Source organism: Neolamprologus multifasciatus, chromosome 19, assembly GCF_963576455.1.
Source record: "Neolamprologus multifasciatus chromosome 19, fNeoMul1.2, whole genome shotgun sequence".
Lineage (NCBI taxonomy): Eukaryota > Metazoa > Chordata > Actinopteri > Cichliformes > Cichlidae > Neolamprologus > Neolamprologus multifasciatus.
Window position 1 is genome coordinate 14,641,886 of NC_140457.1, and position 21,496 is coordinate 14,663,381.

Here is a 21,496-nt window from a genome sequence, read left to right on the forward strand (position 1 = left end):
AAAAACAAGTCAGTTCGACATTTTCTTGATGTCTCCAATTCCACAGAAGACTGTTAATTAATCGATAATTACCAGCTCCATATACTATACGTTTATTTATTTATTTATTACATATTTTATATTATTTTATTCATCATTTGTTTAGGATATTTTGCCCCCCCCCCCCCCTTTTTTTTGTTTCCTTCTTTCACAAAGCATTACCTCAGTCCTCTGCGTCTGAACTCTTTTTGACCCCGGAGTGAAATGTGACTATAGGGTTTCAGAAAGCGGAGTGAGCAACTCAAATACTTGTAAAAGTTTCGAGACTAACTGTAAATTCTTCAGCTCCAAAGCCTCATTTTCCCCTCCACCGATTCTCGGAGCCTGGTGTCAGAGGGTTAGTAAAGGGTGGAGGGGAGAGAGAGCGAGAGAGAGAGAGCGAGGAGACCAAGACAAAACGTAACCGCGGCTTTCCCCCCCTCCTCACGGGCTCGGTATGAAATATGCTGCCCTCTAGCGACACCTGGCGGCCACAGCGAATTCCGAGCCGTCGGAAGGTTTGCCACAAAGGCGAGAAGGCCCACAAAATACGCCAAACTTAATTAAGCACATTAACACGAAATAAATCCCTAGAAAAATGACCACGCAAATGTGTTTTAAAATTAAAATTAAAGGTAGCTCCGTTAAACTGTTTATTCTTGAGGTACCGGAGGTCATAAATCAAAAACTGAACTTTATAAAATGCCTTGTTTTTGTTTTACTGATTTAATCTAAATAGTGCACGCATTTATTTTATAATCTGCCATTTGTTTTCTTGTGGTGCTTCAAAAATAAATTAAGTTCAAATGTCTGCCTCCTTTATATTTGATTCTATTATAAGACGGTCACTGTGTGACACAAAAGAGGAAAAAAAAAAGTTGGCCTTTATCAGCCCTAGTCTGCATTTAATTTAAGGCACCACGTATATTTTGTGTTATTGAGTTTATCTGATTTTTTATTTGTTTCTTTTTTTAGCCAATTTTGAAATCAATTCTGCAGCCACATAAATCCAAATAAACTGGACAAAGAAAACCAACAGCACTTAATAAGAACGCTCACGTGCTTATTTTAATAATAATAATAATAGAATCTGAAAATCCAGGTTTTTTCTGTTATAAGCGATTTTGAAATAAACTAACAAACAAATTCAACATTTTACAGGCTTTTACGCAAGAAAGGCACAAAAAAGTAAGCAAATCGATTCACATCACGATTCTGGAAACAACCTCAGCACCTAAAAAACTATTTATAAAATATTAATGCTGGAAAGTAATTAATTTTTTTATTCTTCTTTTTACAGGAAAAAAAATCTTTCACGTATAAAAATATATATTGACGTATTTCCCCAACGCATTTTCCCCATACATGTATAAATCTTTTTTTTTTCTTTCCCCCCCTGGTCAAACTACCCAAACTACTAATATTTCCCCTCCTCAGTGCGTGCAGCCGCTCTGCAGAGAGAGTCTCAGCTCTGCTCGGCTGTGACACAGTTTGAGCAGGTCACTGCCGAGATTAGAGCCCGTCGTTAACGCCTGCTCGGATACACCAAATGCTGATTTAATGAGCTTGCATTGGGTGTTTGTCCCAGAATACCTGGTGTGCATGCGTTAGTAACGCCACAGACCGTAATCCCTGTGTTTTCCCCTGAACACGTGGCTTATAGGGGCAACCTAAAAACACTGCAAAGATTTGACTATGATTTCTTTTTCATTTCTTTCATTTTATTTTATTTCAGTCTTCCTGAACAGGTCGAAGCCTCTAAGTCCCGTATCTAGCCACATTACCACATGTAATTGAGAGAAGTTTAAGTGGAGGCCGGGAAACCGAGGAGTTAATAGCGGTGACCCTCTTGCTGTGCCTCTGTCGCTCATCATTTATCAGGCTTAAGGGGCTTAAACAGGCGACGCAGACCCACCTTTTATTACATATCAAACCCTCTCTCCCTTATCTGCATTATAGGAAATACATGCATCGTTGGCCGTTATGCGGATTTGGAAATAGAAACACGTCCAATAAAGTCGCCCTCCTCCGCTGATCAGAGGAAACGTGTCTTTAGGCGCCACAGAGACACCCCAGCGGTTTAAGTCTTTATTAAATTATCTTAATTCCCCTCTCCACTTTGAAACGAATATAAATGCGGCTCTTCTGTTGTTTGTCCGGCGCGGAAGAGAGGAAACGTGAGTGCGGACGTCCGCCACGGTTCAAGATTAGGAGGCGAATAAAACTGTAAATGCAGACTCCAAGCGCCTGCAAACCTGCCCAGAGCGGATATAACGCGCACGACGTTAAAACTCGAGTGAGGCAGATTTTTTTCTTTCCCATTTTTAAATTTAGATGTCAAAATATAAAATATCACAAATATAAATGTATATATGTGTGTGTGTACACAGGTGGCAGCTGCTTTATTGGAAAAATTAATTAAAGGTGAGAAAAAGGCAAAAAAAAAAAAAAAAACTTCCCCAAGACAAGATATATTTAGAGGCTCACGTGACTTCCGTCATTCTTCTTTATTTATAGCGAGCTTTAATGAATTAGTACACAGGCAGACCATTACAATACCCGCTCCCTTTATCCGGTCACGGCTTTTCTTGAGATTTGTGTGCGCGCGTGTGTGTAGAAAAAAAATGCATTTATTACTTAAATTCTACCGATAAAAATCCTCTTTAATATTCCGGCATCCCTATAGGAAAGGAATTTATTATTTTATTTTTATTTATTTTTATTTATTGCTGGCACAGGCTTTCAGTTAAACTTCAGGTCCATGCCTCAGTTGTCTGCTGGTTTCCTCTGAGGAGAGCTCAGTTAGTCAGCCTGAACGCAGCTGCATTCACGTGGTGCGACGGGGTTTGATATTCCAGTCACACAACAGAGTAAACACTGCTCTCTTATTCAATAAACATCATTGATAAGGACCCCATATCAAAGCCATTTGAAATACAAAAACTAAGCATCAGCACTTATTTTTTTACTTTGTTAATGAAGACATTGCATTTATTGTTGTTTACACATATATTTTAGCCTGTATCATAAATAGCCTTCATTAAAAAATGTTTTGTTTTTTTCTCTGAAAATAAATGTATTGTGTATTTTGTGATTCTTATGACTTAATTATAAATTCTTGAATCTAAATGCAATTAAAATGTTTCAAAACTCTCATTTGATTCTCTCTTTTTTTTTAAAAAAACATACTTTCAGTAAGTTTCCATTGACTCACTCCCCTGTCTCGTACATATAGCAAATGGCTTGCACAAGTTGAGTTTTGCTCTGTTGCCCAAAGCACGTGGAGGGGCCAGAGATCGACCCTCCAACCCCAGGATTAGCTGACACCCCACTCTTCCCCCTATGCCACAGCGACTATAACTAATCAAATGACTCAACCCATGAGACAGCCCCTATTGATTTGAATGGTGGTAAGCATGCACTTAAGTGCATCTGTTTGTAACCTGCACGGTCTGACCTTTTGCTTACTCCCTTTACAGTATGGGACAGCCCCACTACAAAAAGAACTGCTGGACAATTTAAAACCAAATCGGACTTGCTTAACACAACACAGTTCAGCTCTTACGCATGCCCCCCCCCCCCCCCTCTTGTGAAACAGTGCAGGTAAACAAATGCAGTTGGTTTGTTTGTGTTTGTGTGTTTTGTTTTGGTCCCCTTGCTTTTTTTTCCTGTTTATGCATTGCCATTTTCATCTTCTCTCACAGCCCAGTACACCCCCCTCCTTCCCAAAACTCCCTCCATTCCTCGCTCCCTCCCTCTGCTCTGGTTCTGCAGGAGTTCACATGATCAAGCAAGGTACCCGAGTAATTACCTGGCATTGTCAAATAAAGCGACCACTGATTCAAATGAGGAGTGAAATATCAAAGACCGGCATTGCCTTTGCAGCCACTACTTATCCGCACAGGAGACAGAGAGGAGATCTGAGAGCTCGGGGACCTGCAGGGAGGCAACAACAACATTCAGCCTTCCCTTCCTGGATAAATATCACCAATGGGAGCAACAGAGCCAAACATGCCCAGGTTCACTAGTAACAGCATATTTATTTGTATAACATATCCCACTTATCCATTATTAGCTTGTGTATCCTTTAAAGTGGCCACAGTGCAACTTTAACAAGATGAATTTTGCTATATCCCCGGACCCTCCTGATGTGCATCCTGCTGAGTCTCCCTCAGAGGTCAAAGGTTGGAAATTTATGAATGATATTGTACTCTGAAGCAACAGTCACAGACAGCACGGTTACGCCATGTTTCCAATGTTCTGCAGCAGCACTTTTTCTATATCTCTGGATCACATACAAAGGGAGGAATAAAGAGAAGGTAGTCACCAGGATTAAAACTGAATAGTGCATTAATGTTTGGCAGTGCAAGTGCTCAGCTGCAGAACCACATAATCATTTATAATGAGCAATATTTGTTTTTGATTTTCTTCTTGCTCAAAGTATTACAGTCTAAAACTTTTTTTTCCCCCTTTTTTAAATCAGCACACACGCTTTTTGCTCCCACCGCACGTTTCTGCTTTCACTACATAATTTAATATACTGTGTAATTTCTTCTACACCTCAATTCAATCAGCACTGACAACGGGACCTTTGACATTTTGACACATTAAGTGGAGGTCGGCCTCAGCGAACAATGTCATTGCTCTGGAAACAGCACCTAAAGAAAAAAAAAACCTCATTTCTGATCCCTTCACATTCGAACTAGACAAGCGGCATCCTGGGATTTCTGTTCAGCATAGAGAGAGTACCTGTAATCTGACTCTCCACGTCTAAATGGGAGTTGAATAGGTTACATTGTGCAACACCAAATAAAATGCTCGCAATGCTTTAGTGAGTGTTTTTCATGGTTGGAGGCGAAATGGGGTTTGTGACGATATTTGAGCGTTTAATGCTATAAACACACAGACTTCCCTCCCTCTGGCATATGGATGGCTCCCAGGGACGCTTTGCATGTAAATATTCATAGTGTGATGGGATGGGCGATTAATTATTAAGCACAGCATAGAACTGTAATACTTGAATCTTGTTTTTTTATTTGCTGTACCCGAGGATGAACATTTTGAGGTGAAATGGGTCATATTTCAAAAAAACGTCCTTCCGGTGAGGCTGAAGAAATTGAAGAAAAGCTGTTAAGAAATAGAGAGCAATAATTATCAAGCAGAACATGCAAAATATGTATGAATATACATAATTAACATCATAGCTAAAAGGCAAAGAAAGTTGATGATAACAGCGGAGCGCAGAAACGTTTCTCTTACATCAAAATCAGGGGCATGGCCACTCTAAAACGAATAACATGAAAGTCTGAGCGCTTCCTGTTTAACTCTCCAGGTGAACTCCATTGGCACACATTCCTGAAGCGTTTTTTGTTTTTTTTTCCCCTCTGCTCAGCTTTGCGGCCTCATGACAAACTGTCACACTGTGATGGAGCTCGAGTGGGGCCACCAGTGAGAGGTGGTTAGAGGGCCATACCTGATCTTCAAATTGCAGATATTTGACAACTAAGAAGAGAGCTGGGTCTGTATGGTTGGGTAAAGAACAAGAGAGGAGCAGTGAAGAGTTAAATAAAGTGTAATTTTACACTCATAACATTTGCTTGAGTAGAAAAAGCTTCACTCAAGTAGAAGCTTTATATAGATTCAAAATGCAGATTGGCCCCTCCGAAAAAGAAAAAAAAAAGTGAACCAGTGATGCACATCATTTGCGTTGACGTGACTCAAAAGCAAAAAGGACCATAAGATGCTTGCATCCCTGCCATTCAAGTCATTTGTGTCCTGAAAAACTCTGAGCGGAAATGAATTAACAATTTCCCTAGTTGCTGCGTCCTTTTAAAACCCTCATTACGCAAAAGCATTGTATATATTATTCAATCCCTTAGAGGAATATAGAACGAAGACTATGTTCATCTTATCATCACTGGGTTGTAATATTATAATCAATTAGCATGGATGAACTAATTGTCCAATCTCTCACTTGCTAATTAACCCAGGAAATATAAATGGGACAAACTAATGCTCCATTTTAAAAAAAAAAGAGGATACACAAATTGAGCTCATGCTTTAGTTAACACGGTTGGTTTCTTGAATGGGTTCGTCAATATGTATGAGCTACATCAAAGAGCCGAGATAGAAATGGGGCTCGCACAGATGCAAAAAAAAAAGCGGAACACATTTAAGATCCAGAATATGCAAATACATCGATTCTTGTTGAACTCTGGTGTTTGCATAACATCGAATGACACACTCTGTGAGAGCTCTTCTGTGCCACTTGTGTACAGACTACAAAACACACTGTCCTCTGGGATATTTTATTTAAAAAGGCACACTCGGAGCGCGGCACGAATACACTGAATTTCAATGCGCTCTTATTTCCAAATTGCAGCTGCCTAAATGTGGCTGAAATTATGTAATTGAATGTAAAGCAGGATTCGAGTTTAACGCGAGCTGATCGCTATCACTCAGTCGCACGGATGTCGTAGGTGATGTGGATTCGCCACGCTGCGGTTAGACAAAAGGTTGTCAACGTTTCTGGTACAGTGAGGCTGATGAGATTAGAGCAGAGCAAAAAGTTCACAGTGACAAACAGTGAATGAGACACTCGGAGAAAATCAGTGAGATGTTTGCTTGTGTAACTCTAGACGTATGTTTCCAGGGAGTAGCCCTTGGCTAGATTACAGTACAGATGGTGACTAACTGCCCTTTAACAGAAATGAAAGTACAGTGAATAAACATATCTTTTAACCCAGGAACACTATTACTTCAAATTTTATTTGAATTTATTTTATTTATTTTATTTGAAACTCACTATTGTGTATAAAATAAATGTATGTATAATAAATGTCACGTTTATACAAAACTGCTATTTGTTTACACCAACACAAAATAAGGAATTGGCCCAAAAACGCCAGACAACTTTTTGTTTTTGCTCTCCGGTCCTTTGTTCTGTGCTGTTGTCAAATTTGAAATTTAATCCTGTTTTCACCTGACTCCATCTGTAGAAGAGATATCCCACATTCTCCTTTAATATTCACTGGTGGTTAATTATTAAAGGTATGTATTTGAATTATAAATATACTAGTTATACAGAAGTAGGCAAAGCAGGCATATAGCCTCAGGCTAAATTCTTCCATTACCCATTATTTTCCAGTCTGCCGTCTCCATATGCCTGCCTCCTTTCCCTATGTCATCTCCAAAAACACAGAGGCATTCCTTTGTACTTACCTACCCCTCCCCACTTTGGCCACCCGAAAAATCTCCCCCTCCATACATATGTGTGCTGTTTCCTTGAAGTAGGATGTCACACTTGTCTTAAATATAATGAATCACTATCTTCAAGGCATCCCTGGATCCCAAACACTCCCCACAGAAACCTGCCTAGTCCTCCCTCGTTTCGAGCCTTCCTACATGTCACAAATCATCCGTTGTGGAGGGCTCTCCACTAAATCATTAACATTGTCAGAAATGACTGGGCCAAGAGTGGGAAGAGCCCAGAGATGCAGCAAAGGCGTACGTGCATGTGATGGGAATATAGAATGGTAAACAAAGACACAGCCTTATACCCAGTCTTCCTTTTCCTTGCTGTTCCCCTTTGCCTCCTCTTTGTATTGTTTTTTTTTTTTTTGCTTTCCCCTTTCATGGGATTTCCGAACAAGAGAGAGGAGTACAGTATGAGGAAAAGTAAAGAAACTGTCAAAGAAGTTTAACAACTCACGTGAAATTGTTAGCCTCCACTCTCGAAACTGCTGTGAATTTTTCCTGAAGAGTTTTTTCTTAAAACTCTTCTTTGTAAACATTGTTAAAAAAAATATGTGCAGTGCGATTATGTCTCTGGGCCATTTTGATAACCGTATTTGGAGGTCCAGCGTTGAGAGGATAATCAAAATTATAACTTAAACTGTGACGGCTTTGTTGTCACACAACGATAATTCTCCTGTCATACAGCATTATAGTTTGTTCCATATACAGCATATGTGCCATCTAATGAAATGCAAGCTCCTCGCGTGATGCTTCTTATCAGCCAACTTCCCTTTAATGCTATAGCCATACTCTCATCTTAAGTGTACACTCCTACCTATGGTATCATCCATCAAAAGGATTACTAATTTTCCTTCAATTTCCGTTGCTCTCTTAAGAATCTAAAGGATGATTGATAACAGATGAAGGAAAAGCACAGTGGTACTGTTTTTAACCTTGCTCAAGTCATTAATCTGCTTTATACCCATGAAGGTAGTAAAGGAGACAATGAATTAGTCATTAAAGCACAGGTCAGTTTATTAGAATTCCTGATTGAACTGTAAAACGACTTCTCCCAAGATGCCCGAGCAGAAGGAGGAATCTGCAAAACCGTGGAGAAAAAAGGAGCTGAGGGAAGCAAGCGGAGGAATTTGTGCAGGAGTGCATTTTCCCATCGAGAAAATGGCAGAGGAATGGAGCCATCGCTAACCTGCCAAAATAACAGCTAATTAGCATGCAGAGTGTATCTGCACACAGTTTGGTAAAAATCATGCGCAAACTGCTACATGAAAAATATCAAATGGATTGTGCTAGTTAACATGCCCTCATAATATGCATGTAACTACACTAAATCATGGTATTTGGCCAAACCTCATGTCTGTTGTTGACGTGAGTGCTGGCTTATGTTTGTGACTAATTATTAAGCCATTTGGTTGCTGAAGCAGCCTGAGACATTTGCCGCTCCCTAAAACAGAGTAATCATCAAATGACTGGCAAAGGGGTCATGAGACCTGACTGAGAGGATGTAATAGATAAGATCGAAAGCAAAACACAGTGCAGTGCTGGCGGTGTTAAACAAGTGGATTTAATTTGTCTTGGGGAACAAATTTGTAGTAATTAAATCCTGCAGCTGCAATAACTGCGAGTGTGAAAATAAACGGAAATAAAATTCATCGTAACGATCAACAATTTGGTTTTTTAAATCTCTAAATCTGTTCCTGCCAGAGAATTATCAGAGGGGCAATGTTCACATAAATCTGCTGAAAATAGCTGGTATTAAGCAGTGTAAAGTTTAAGAGTTGCAGTTTGCAAATGCTACATTCCACTCCCAACAGCCTGGATAAACACATTTCCCAGTTATGAGAATTCAGAATATGACAGCTGAGATATGCCATTATTAGCCAGCATTCTCAGGCATGTAAACATCTTAGTCCATTAAATGGTGATTTTGTGGCCTGCGTAAACTCTGTTTCCATGGCAGCAAACATAATATTGTTTATTTATGTAAACAAGGGTGTTTGTGGATGGGATATGAAGATCAATATAAACAGCCTACCCTAAATGACCTGAATGGGGTTGTGCTGTTGTAGAATGTTCTGTTATCATCATGCATCACTTGCAGCATGGAGGATGGTTTTTCAATTTGCCAAAAAGTGTTTATTTTAGAACTTGCTTGAACTGTGAGCTGTTAGATTGTTTTGAGACCAAATGCAGCCGGAGGGCTTTCAAGAGCTGATTGCGACGTGTCATTCTTACCAGGAAGGCCACTTATCACAGTGGCCGACTCCAGAGGAGCTGGCAGGGCTTTGGGGCTCTCCACTTAATGTTTTGTCTATGACACGAGAAGTGAACTGCATTAGTTTAAGGAATGCCTGAATCAGGCGCACCAGGTGCTTTGAGCATGTGGGCACACAGGCTTGACTTACACTGTGGTGGTTTCTTGTTTACAGCCATGTCTACAGACTGTCACCCCAGTCTGTCTTACTCCGTAACTAAATGGAACTTTCATTTCCTGGTTTGTAAATGAGTCTCTCCCTCTGCTTTTGTTTGATATTTATTTATTCAGTTTATGTGACAGGAACAATGCACATTAATCAACATCTCAGCTTTCACGTCACTGTAAATGTGTCAGACCCTCTCTCCCCTCTCTCCCCCATCCCCCCCCCCAACTCTCCTCCCTCCTTCTCTCCTCTCGCTGTCGTTTCTCCTCTCCTTCCCTCGCAGTGCAGTAGCCTCAGCGTAACTCCAATCAGCAAATCAGCACAGTAACTCTAATGAGTGAAATTGCTTATGAGGGGAATCTGTTTCCGATGGCGGGCCCGATGATTAATGTGCACTGACAACATGTCTTTCCTCAAGGAGCTTTGCTAGGCTGTGGCAGATGTGTGACGCCACCTCCTCAAAGATGGTCTGCTCTTCCTCTGAAAGGCCGACATTCAAAGGGAGAGGGATTAACTGGAAATGCTTCTGTTGAAATTACGTAAGCTCAAGTGTTCAGGACAGCCCAGGACTGAAGAGTGATAAAATAGTATTAATATATTAATGATCACAATCACACTTTGGTTTTCTCGAAGTTATGATATCCATGTAAAAACGTACGTACACGCTGCACTGACACAGCAACCGAAGTACTCCACAAGAGTAACAGTCTCGACAATCTGCACCAGTTCCAAGTTGGATCAGTGGGCACAAAAGCCCACTGATCCAACTTGGAACTGGTGCAGATTGTCGAGACTGTTACTCTTGTGGAGTACTTCGGTTACCTAACCATGCAGTATTTTTAATGGTTTATATAGTTACAGTGAAATTGGATACACGTAAACTGGCTGAATGCATCATGTTACTGTTTGACTTTTATTTAGAATAACCGCCAAGGATGCCGGTTGTTGGCGCTTGAAGTCAGAAATTCCACATATCTCCAGCTCAAAATGACATCTCATTGGCTGGCAAGAATATTTCTTTCTCCAGTGGAGTTGCTTGTAATTATAGTGTGAGTGATGCGACCTGAACCTCATAATATGCTGAGTTGTGGTTGGAAGGTAACACTACAGGCAACTTGAAGGTGGTAATTTGCTACAAGGTGTACGAAGCAGATCCGGTTTTACACCTACACTTAAACTTCCAATGCGAACAAGTTTCATGAATCAATCATTTTATATATATACTATATATATATTATAGTATAGTATTATGGTATGACAACATTTTTATTCTTATTTATATAAGTGTACAGATTAGAAATAATAAGAAAGGGCAAGTATTCTGTGTTTGTTTGAAGACCTGATTTTAATGGAGTTCAAATGTGCTTTTTTTTCTCTCACAGAGCGCTTAGATTTTTCCTGTATTACATCCACGAGTTGAAAAACAGATATTATCCATGTCATGATATAAATCTAGAATTACTGCCTTGTTGTTGTTTGCCTCTGCAAAACATTTCAGTTGCTTTTTACACGGGGCAGCTGTGGCTCAGGAGGTAGAGTGGATTGTCTAAGCTTTGACATGAAGACCGACTGAGGCGGAGATCAAACCATCAACCTTTCAATGAATAGATGGTAGAAGTGTGTAGAAAAAAAGCCCTGCACAGATATGTCTATGAACTGGTGAATGTGGCTTGTAGTGTAAAAAATGACTTCTTTTCAAGAGTGAAAGAGTATCTGTCCAAACTAATACATATGTAGTGTAAACTATACAGAAACTTTCAAGCAGGACATTAATTACTATCCCTAAACTAGTATAGAGTGAAACTTAGGTTACAAACTCCCCCCTCAGTTCCTAAATGACTGCACTGAAACGTGGCCAGAAAGGTTTATTTGCAGAACATTATGATTTCACAGTGAAATGTAATCACTTCTTCTTCTGTACAGTTTTGCCATTATTAGTGTGAATTCTTACGTTTTGGCCAAAAAAAGTGTTGCGCAAGGTCACATTGACTTTGGTTTTTGTCTTTGCTCCACCAAGTTCTGCTCGGTTTGTACCAATTTCTTAAGCATAGTGTCCATGGGACACTATGGATGCATGGATGGACTCGCTGCTTTTACCTGCACAGCCGCATAGCTACACATACAGTAATGTAGGACTGAATCCTCATGATAGTGTTATATAGAACACAACCTTGGTCCATCACTTGTGATGCGATGGTGGTCTTACTGAGCTCAAATTAAGAAGTGTCACATGACACATTATTACACATGAGGGGAATCCAGTGGCTGGAGTTCAGCCCTCCTGCTTCAGCTGCTCAGCTGTTTCCATTCCATCATGCGTGTACATTTCATCCGGCTCCTGTTAATGCTGAGAGATTGCTCACAACTAATGACCGTTTCTGAATGTCTTATTAATGCTACATGAAATTAGCCATTTATTTGGACAACTGTTTTAAACAAGTAATATGATAGCAGCAACAAGCACACCCTTCTGCTTGCTGTGTTGGAGCTGCAGTTTAAAAAGTTACTGTAAGCCATATATCATCTGCAATAAAAATGTCCATGATACATTTCAATCTTTTCACTTTTTAACTGTATTGGCTCAATAGCATATGATGAGTTTAGATTAATAAGGAACTATTCATCTCCACACTTCACACTTCAAGAGAATTTCTTATCTACCATAACCATTCCCCAAATTACATTACACAGAGTCTGAAACACTTATCCTTGGTTTGTAAGGGTCTAATGTAACATGCACCATTATCGAAGAATTTCTACCTAACGACCCAACTAACCCGAACACTCCTTTCTTCATTCCAAGCTTGCAGATGAGATGAGACCCCACTGAGCCAATGAGCTTCAACAAAACTGACTTGATTGCCAGGGATTTAGCGTCAATGATCCTAGAATAACAAGGAGCATATTGTACCATCAGCACAGGGTTGCACAGCCAGGCCTGTTCCAGGTTAACAGGCTTTCAGATGCCTGGGCTCAATGATGGAGGTAATGATCTCATGATCCAGCAATACAGGTGAATAGATAACTGCATAGGCAATGGGGACTATAAAGGAGAAGAATTGCATAGTAGAACAAGTGGACACCCTACACATTGAAAAATGTGTAAAGATAAATTCAACGAAGGGAGATTATTGCATCATATCATTATATTGTTAAATATTTTTTAAGACTCACAGGGTGAGAGCAGTTAAATAACAACAGAGTTAAACATAACAAACTCATAAGAGATCATGATTAGATCATGAGGTACTAATAAAAAATAACTATGGCATTGTGTCTATGGAGCGCATGTAAAGTATCAGCTTGCAAACAAGTCATTATCACAGTGAGACCACTGACGTTGTTACGCATCGCTGTCAATATTATGAGTGGAGCTTCAGTACTTTGCACAACTCTATATGAAGGGGTTTGACACTCCCACTAATTGTGTGTGACTTTTATCAAGCATTGAAAATTCATTTCTTGTAATTTCCGCTGCAAAGACACCTTGTCAGCCTGTCCCTGCCAGATGCCAAAGTAGTGGCGAATGAGTGAAAGAAAAAAAAACAGCTCATTTTGATTATTAAGATATGATTGACATCAAAACAAAGAGCAGTCATAGTGCATTGTGCATTTGTTTTTAATTTTCCACAAGTTTTTAATCACAATGTATGACATCTGTCACCGGGAGGCCTCTGTGATGTGACTGACGGAAAAGGCACATTTGCGGCGGAGGCACAACGGAGTGTTTATATATGATGCTTTCTGCATGTGTGCATAAAAATATCTGCAGTAAAGACAAGCTTGCATGCATCTATATGCAGTCCTTCTTTGTCTGCATGTGCATATAGGAAACATGCACGTGAGTTGACGCTGATAGGACAAAAGCAAGGTAGCATTATCATTACTTAACATATCTGCCTGCCTGCGACCACCACTCATAAGCTTAGTCCCTGTCGCTAACCGCCTTGGGAGTTCAGATAATGTTCCGTGGCTGACAGAAGACAGGTTGATAGCTGTCAGGGACAGAAGCAAAATAGATGACAGGATTTCATTGGGGCACCTCTAAGGCGCATTAGGGACCTCAGGATCCCAATCCCCAAACACGCAATGAAGAATCATTTTGTCACAAAGGCACAGGGTCGCCCATCACTGTCTAGTGCATGCCTTGATTAATCGTAGGGATGGATCAACATTATGTCCTATTCAGGGAGATGCTTAATTGCCTCTGCTATCCAACTCATCCATTGCCCTAATGATTGTGCGTCTGCTCCTCTGGACACATGGGTAGTCTGGCGGACTGTAGCTTAGCAGGACAGGACCCCCTTAAACATCATCACCAGCTGAGAGCTTACCCTCTTCAGACACCTTTACCTCCCCCCGACTGCGAATATGTGGATAAATGGAGCCGGCTTCATCGCCCGTAGCCCCGTGTTTATATTCACAGCAGAATGTCTGCGAGTGTTAATGTATGTAGATTTCATTTCTGATGAGTGATTATTTGACTGCTCATTTTGCCTAAGATTTATGGCACTCGCTCTATCTCCTGACTGCAGTGCCACTCTTATCTTTAATAAAAGAGATGAGGACATTAATCAGGTTTTGTTGGCGGCCCTTACTAAGACATTAAATGTATTGTATGGGGTGAGTAAACACGCTTCACATCCTTCTCTCTCACAGTAGAGAGAGACTGGAGGAAGGAGGGTGAGGGACAGGCAAGAGGCGAGTGAGAAGGAAAAAAAAAACCTCATTATATTTATCATAATTTCACATCTGCTGTTTTTGAAGCAATGTACCATGAGCCCATAAAGTGTATTACAACTGGGCATAAATTCAACTGATTTGTGGCTGGAGTAGCTAATTCCTTGAGTACATTTTAGAAAAACAAGCACTGAGCCCTGAAATTGCAATTCTATAAAGGCTTTAAATTACTGAGTACAGAATCAAGAACTTGCCTGATGTGCTGCGCATGGTGACCGTGTTATAGGGGAAAGCAGCACTCCCAAGATAGAGACAATAAAACCTGAGATGAGTGAGCCATATACTCAAACAAAATAAAGGAAGAGAGGATGGGGCTGGCTACAAGACGAGGAGAAGTGACTATCATACCCCTTCATCTCATTTTACCCTTTTAACCACAAGGATGCATTTGAGAAGACACGTTTAATTCTCTTCCTCTATAATATCAATCTCTCCATGCTTCATCCAGGAGGAAGACCTAGTGCAGAGACGCAAGAACTGCGTGCAAACCCTCCTCATTCAGACGTAGTAAAAATGATACGAGTCTCATCATTAGCACAAAGGGGAGGATGTGTACTGAGACACTCCAGGCCAGCCAAAACAGAAACAGCCACACGCATTTATACCTATAATATAAGCTTGTGCACGCACAGTAATACACACCATCCATTCATTCATTTCCCAGAATCACTAGCAGATATTTATGTTTTTCACTTTAACTGATTTGTATGACTATGTGATGCCTTCTTCACAAATCATTAAAAAAAGAAAAAGAAATCAGTTCCCACTTTTTATACAAAAGTATTATTTTGCTATCACACAAATTCAAGGCGTCACGGTGTCTCACGGCGTATTAATATTTCATGTCATTCTTTCTCCTTTCCCTCATGCACTCCCATTCTATCACCTACCCTACCCACCTTCACTGCATCTCACCTCCCCGCGTTCTTCCTCTTCTATCTAGAGTCATTTGGGATCACCATGAACAAGATTTTCATATCAGGTAAATGAATATCTTTATCACAGAGGCAGAAGCTGGGATGCTCGGGGAGCTGGAGAGAATAATCACACAGAGCAAACAGTCTAGGGAGAAACAGAGAGGCACTCAGTAATAACAACCTCTCTCAGTCTCTGACACTGCTCTCTGTGTACATCTAAATAGCCTGCTTACTGTGGTGGATGCTGTGGGATCAATGGCTTTGCTGTGGCTTACCGCTGACCTGACACCTTGGAGGAGCCTACAGGGAAAAAAAAGGATGAAAGGATGTAGTGATAGTACAACACGAGCCATGACACAATATTTGATATACAAGTTTAAGAGAAGTGCCTTTTTTCTTTTAATAATTGAGACATATTGGTCATATTTTTGGCCACTCTGGTAGTACTCAATCACTCAGTTCACCACTCTGGTCCTGACATAATTTTTCGGCAGCTGCTGCCAAGCAAATATATCATCCAAAGATGAATAATCCTACTCACATTAGTACATTTTCAATTGGTGTGACAATCATTTTGTAATTTTTTCCAGTAAAATATGCAACTATTGTACAGATTGCAGTTTAAATTTACCCAGACACTCATGGTTCCTTATGGATGACACCTAAAGATTACTTTAGGGATCCTCTGACTTTTCCACTGGAGCTGTACAACTCAACTAGTGTCACAACAATAGTAGGAGTAGCAGTAGCCAGGATTTGAAAACCATAGCTGAAGCTTAATGTAAAATCTACAGGAAGCATTTAAGAAGTTAAAGATTGGTCGTACATTAAATATACAAATATTTTGTATATGTGTATTTTTTGTATCTATATGAACCCAATAATTGCGTTTCTCGTTAATTGTGCCATGAACGCCTCTGCAGGCATACACATTATCAGATTTGTTTGCAGTGTTTGGCTAACCGTAGCGGTGCTAGCAAAAGTAGCCTTTGTTTTTTCATGCTAGTGACCACATTTCACTGCAGAATGCAGTTACACATCACTTGGTTGTTTGGGTTATATCCCAATTTATTTGATCAAAGTCCACATACAGCGGGTCTTTACTGCAGAAAAGCGTTAGCTTAGCTGTCATCTGTTTACTTCCTTATTTTCTCCTTTGCAACTTTAATTCACTGTCAGGGCTGGAGAGTGAAGCCCAGTAAGAAAAAAAAGTACTGGATTAATACCCTGACTATAGTTTTAAAACAAAGCATAACATTTAAAATATTTGTGCAAATAAAAATAAAATAGCACTGATTAGCTAGAACGGTTTGTCACTAGTTTTATGCACTGTTACTAACAATTATGGAAGTTTTTAATAAATTAGTTAAATCAGTCTGTTTCTGCATAACAGGTAGACTTTTCATTTACCTGTATGAAGACTGGGAACGCTTCATTCTTTTCTAAGGTGGAGAGCAGAACAAAAAAGCAGCCATCTCTCTTTATTGCAATGCCCAATAACAGTTGATTTAATGGCTATAAAATGTGTTCATTAGAAGGTTATAGTTAAGAAATATTGAAAGTATACCTAAAAGTGTCACTTTTATAGTGAATGAACCAGATAATATAATCTAAAAAGGCTGTGATTATATTCAACTCCTGTCCTCCAGCATTATCTTGGAGCTCATAAAGGGATGAAATTTAATATGATGCTTTCAGTCAGTTTAATTGAATTTTAATTGCCACTTTGGACAGAAGGTTTAGATCTAATCAATAAAATATTAAACTTTTGGGGCTTTGAAGTGGAATGGTTTCCCTGTCGCCCTCGGTGCAATGCATCCTGCCGAATGGCGTGTATAAAAAGTCTGTTTATGAGATGAAGTAGCTGAGCCAACACCTTGCTGTTTTCCATAGAATTTCAACAGAATAGCAGAACAGCAGATAAATAACACAAGGCGAACAAGCTGAGATTCTATTAATTACGCTGGTGTGGAAGAGTGGTCGGTCACCTTCAAAGGAAGGCCTTTAATGTGCCAGAGCTATAAATATTTTGAAATGTCACACCTTGGGAAGACAGCATCAGGCCAGAGCCGTGGCGATAAATCAAAGCCGGAGAAGAACCAGGAAAGAAAAGATGGCTCTTTGGTATTTTAGAAATAATTACTAATACAAAAGAGGTAATGAATGAAGCTATAAATTACATTAAAACAGACCATTAGGAGAGAAATAGTTTATAAAACCCATTGCTGTTCCTTAAAATTACCTTTTCAGAATAGCGGCTATTTTACTTCATCCATTACTCGTGGAGAAAAACATGTATGTATAATATCACTAACTCAGCTGACTGATGCAAAATTAATTGATTTTGTGCTGCTTTAAAATGGGAATATTGGTCTTTCCAAAATTACCATCACAGTAGTTTCTCCTTGCAAATATAATGTCTTACAATAATGTCCAAGGTCAACTTCTAAGGGAACTATTAGAACCTTCCATGAAGTGCAACTTCGATCCAAATTGCAGAAGCTTTTCTCAGAGATACGACCTGGACAGACACCTGTGAGCTACACGCAGTTTGTAGGCCACTCACTGACCGCCACTAGCATCGCCAGCACACAATACAGTTATAAATCTGCAGGAGCCTTGGTAAGGCTGCTGCACGGATGGAAGGAATTTATCCTCCATCCCTATAGAGAGAGCTTGCGAGAGGAAAATGACATGGCCCATCCTCTAAGGCTCATAAAAGTCTAAATTAAATATCAAATGGAACCACTGATGGATAGCGTCCCTTCCATGGATCCCCAGCCCCGCCTCAGCCTCCACTCCCTGCCACGACAGGTGCTGCTCACATGACTGGAGAGCCAGACAACTTTGTTAGTGGGATTATTCTTGGTTCAGTGTAAAAGCCCCTGTGTACAAAATGAAGCAAGTGAACATAACAAGATGCCATTATTCGTTTCTGGTTTCTGCCAGTTAGATCCTCCCTTTCTTTCAGAGGATTCGTAAATATTATACAGTGCATGTATGACTGAATGAGAATTTTTTTTCAAAAGGAGCAATTTATCATCTGAGTTACAGAATACAAGATTCTCTACATATCCATATTTATAAACTCATGATTCTACAATCCTCAGCAAAGATTGCTGTCAGAGCGAAACACCTCTATGGCAGATACACTAACACTAATGCCAACCCCACCACGATAGCCAGCGGTAACACAAGGCTAAAACTGCACATTATGAATCATCAATTGTCGCCCTGCTTTGTATTATCTCCAGAGAAAATCCCAATCTGGGCTTGAGCCCACAGCTGATGGACACCCCATTATTCACTTGCGCTTCTTCAGCTCTGAGACAGGAGTGGGGATAGGCAGTAAAACGACGGCCTTAAGATTAATCCTCCCCTCTTTCTCCTGCTTTCTGAATCAGAATGAAATAGAAAATTCCCTTCCCTTAATCAAAAAGTTTTTATCACCCCCCCACCCGCACCCCAACCTGGAAGTGGAAGTGGGCATAATGCTTGTTCCATTGCTCATCCCCTGAATTGACACTGTAGTGGGTGATGAGAGGGATCTGCTAGTGCTGTCTTTTGTACTGTGACAAGAAAGCACAGCCCCAATCCTAAAAAAGTTAGGATGCTGTGTAACATGTAAATAAAAATAGATTGCCATGATTTACAAAAATCTCATGAACCCACATCCTCACGCTAAAACATGTTTAAACTAACATAATTTACTATTTCATGAAAAGTCGACACCAGTAACGGCCCTAATTTGGGTAGAGGATTGTTCAGTGTCTTAACGTTCAGCTAATTGGATCCTCTGGCTCGGTGCTGGTGAAATTTTTTTGGGTCTTCCACTTGACTTTTTTCCATAACCCTCAGGATCATTTAAGAAATTCCAAATGACTGTCTTACTGCGTCCCACCTCAGCAGCAATGGCTCGCTGCGAGAGACCCTCCTTATGCAGTTCAACAACACGACCACGTTCAAAAAGGGAACGCTTGTTTGCCTTTTCCATCAGAACGTCATGACAGTGTGACTACCTGACAGAAAATGACAATGAATCCACATTTTTTCACAGATTTGCCCTTTTAAAGGCATCAGCTGTAAAACAGCCTGTTTTACTTTAAGTGTTGTTCTCAATAAATTGTATGCTCAAAAGAAATGTTTTGTCTCACTCCTATCTCGTCCTGTTGCACGTTTGGGACTGTATATACAGGTTTTAGACCACCATATGCTCCCATCCAGACGTCTTTTTGAGGGAAGGCTTGGCATTTTTCAGCAAGACAATGTTAAACCACATTCTGCATAAACAGCATGACTTCATAGTAGAAAGGTTCGGGGGTTGAACTGGCCTGCCTGCAGTCCAGACCACCAATTTCCAGCTGTAAACATCTGCCACATTATGAAAGAAAACACATGACAAAGCCGAACCAGCTGAGCAGCTAGAATCTTACATCTGATGAGAATAGGACCGTTTTCTTTCCCAAATGTCCAGCAAGGGATCTCTGCGGTTACCAGACATTTACAGACTATTATTAAAAATAGAGTGGATGCTACACAGTGGAAAGCATTGGCCTGTCCAACTTTTTCCAATGTTAGGAATAATGTTTTGTAAACTAAGGTTGGAAATTAAAATCTTTATTATTTACATACAGGTCTTAAGGGGCGATCGTGGCTCAAGAGTTGGCATGTTTCCGGTTCGAGCCCCGGCTTGGACAGTCTCGGTCATTGTGTCCTTGGGCGAGACACTTCACCCGTTGCCTACTGGTGGTGGTCAGAGGACCCGGTGGCGCCAATGTCCAGAAGCCTCGCCTCTGTCAGTGCGCCTCAAGGCAGCTGTGGCTACAGTGTAGCTTCCCATCACCAATGGGTGAATGACTGAATGTAGTGGAAAGTGCTTTGGGTCCTTAGAGACTAAGTAAAGTGCTATACAAATACAGGCCATTTACCATTTATGAACAGGGCAACCACATTTGAAATAACATGCTGGCAAAGTTCGTGGTACTGTGCTGTAATAGTGGAGAAGGCAATAAGGCATGGATATATAGAAATAAAGCCTAATAACATCATTTTAAATCTAATTTTCTGAAAACCTATTCTATATGAGGAGTGTCTAGAGCCAATTATTTTAACTAAAATGGAACAATCACAATCATCTTTTCCTCATGCTCACAAGTTGGAAATGTGAGGCACAAAGTGAGATGTGATTTGGCTCTCAGTGAGATCAAGCATCAGGTGAGCTGTGAAGTTGCGGTTGTAGTTACCTGTCTCTTTCCTCACACAGCTAAGCTCACCAAAGCCTCGATGCCATCGTGCCTTAGTCGGCCCGCATCACTTAGCAGAGGGGTGTGAATTTGTTTTTACGGAGGCGTTAATGAACTGTGGGCTTTGCGGCCTTAATGAGAGTGTGCCTCTATTGAGCAAAGGTACCTGGGAGGATAATAAGAGTTCACAATTCACAAACGTATCCCTCGCTACCGCTTATATGGTGTTTTAACAAAAGAGCTGTTGATGGCCGCTGATGCAGTTCATCTCTGACCTGGCAAATCAGCTGCGCAAGGAAACAAGACTCCGGGAGTATTCGTCATCCATCAAGAACATGCAGTTTTGTACCACAGCTTCTGGCTTCCAGCCAAGTCCAAAGCGACTCATTGTACAGCAGCCAAAAGACAAAGGCAGCTCCCCCTCTGCTCTGCGAGAACAGTGCGTGGAGGTGTGGGTGGTTATGCAGATCACTAATTGTACAGGCCACCGGGGAAAGAGAGAACGGAATGGCAGCCTCTCTGCAAGACATAGCGAGGGAGGGGAGGGACGGACTGGTGTGAGCCACCCTCCTTTCTCTCTCACTCCCTCTCTTTCTCCTTCTTTTTCACTCTCTACCCTAAATTGGCAGCTGGCAGGCAAATGAATGCAGTGTGAAGTGAGCCCACTGAAGTGCAGGGTCCTGCTGTTCAGGCAACAAAGGAGCTCCATGCGAGACATCTGCTGTTCAGTTATCAGAATACATTTAGTCACGTGCCTCCCTTCCCGTGCTCTTTCTCCATTCCTCTTCCACCAAAGCCATGCAACATCCATTCTGTCAACTGAGAACTGAGCCTTTCTTTCCAGCCAGTCCTCTTCAACAGCATTCTTCTTTAGATCACTCCTCCACTGATACTCCCCCCATCG

The 21,496-nt window shown here is 40.7% G+C and overlaps 1 long non-coding RNA gene across 2 annotated transcripts in view; it reads right to left on the reverse strand.

Annotated features, from left to right (window-relative positions):
• Positions 1–9,926: 9,926 nt before the first annotated feature.
• LOC146496218 (uncharacterized) overlaps positions 9,927–21,496 on the reverse strand; it is a 94,441-nt gene continuing 82,871 nt past the window's right edge. For both annotated transcript variants that reach the window (XR_014871220.1, XR_014871219.1), the window contains one exon: positions 9,927–15,649. This is a non-coding gene — a long non-coding RNA (uncharacterized LOC146496218). The remainder of the gene's footprint in view (positions 15,650–21,496) is intronic.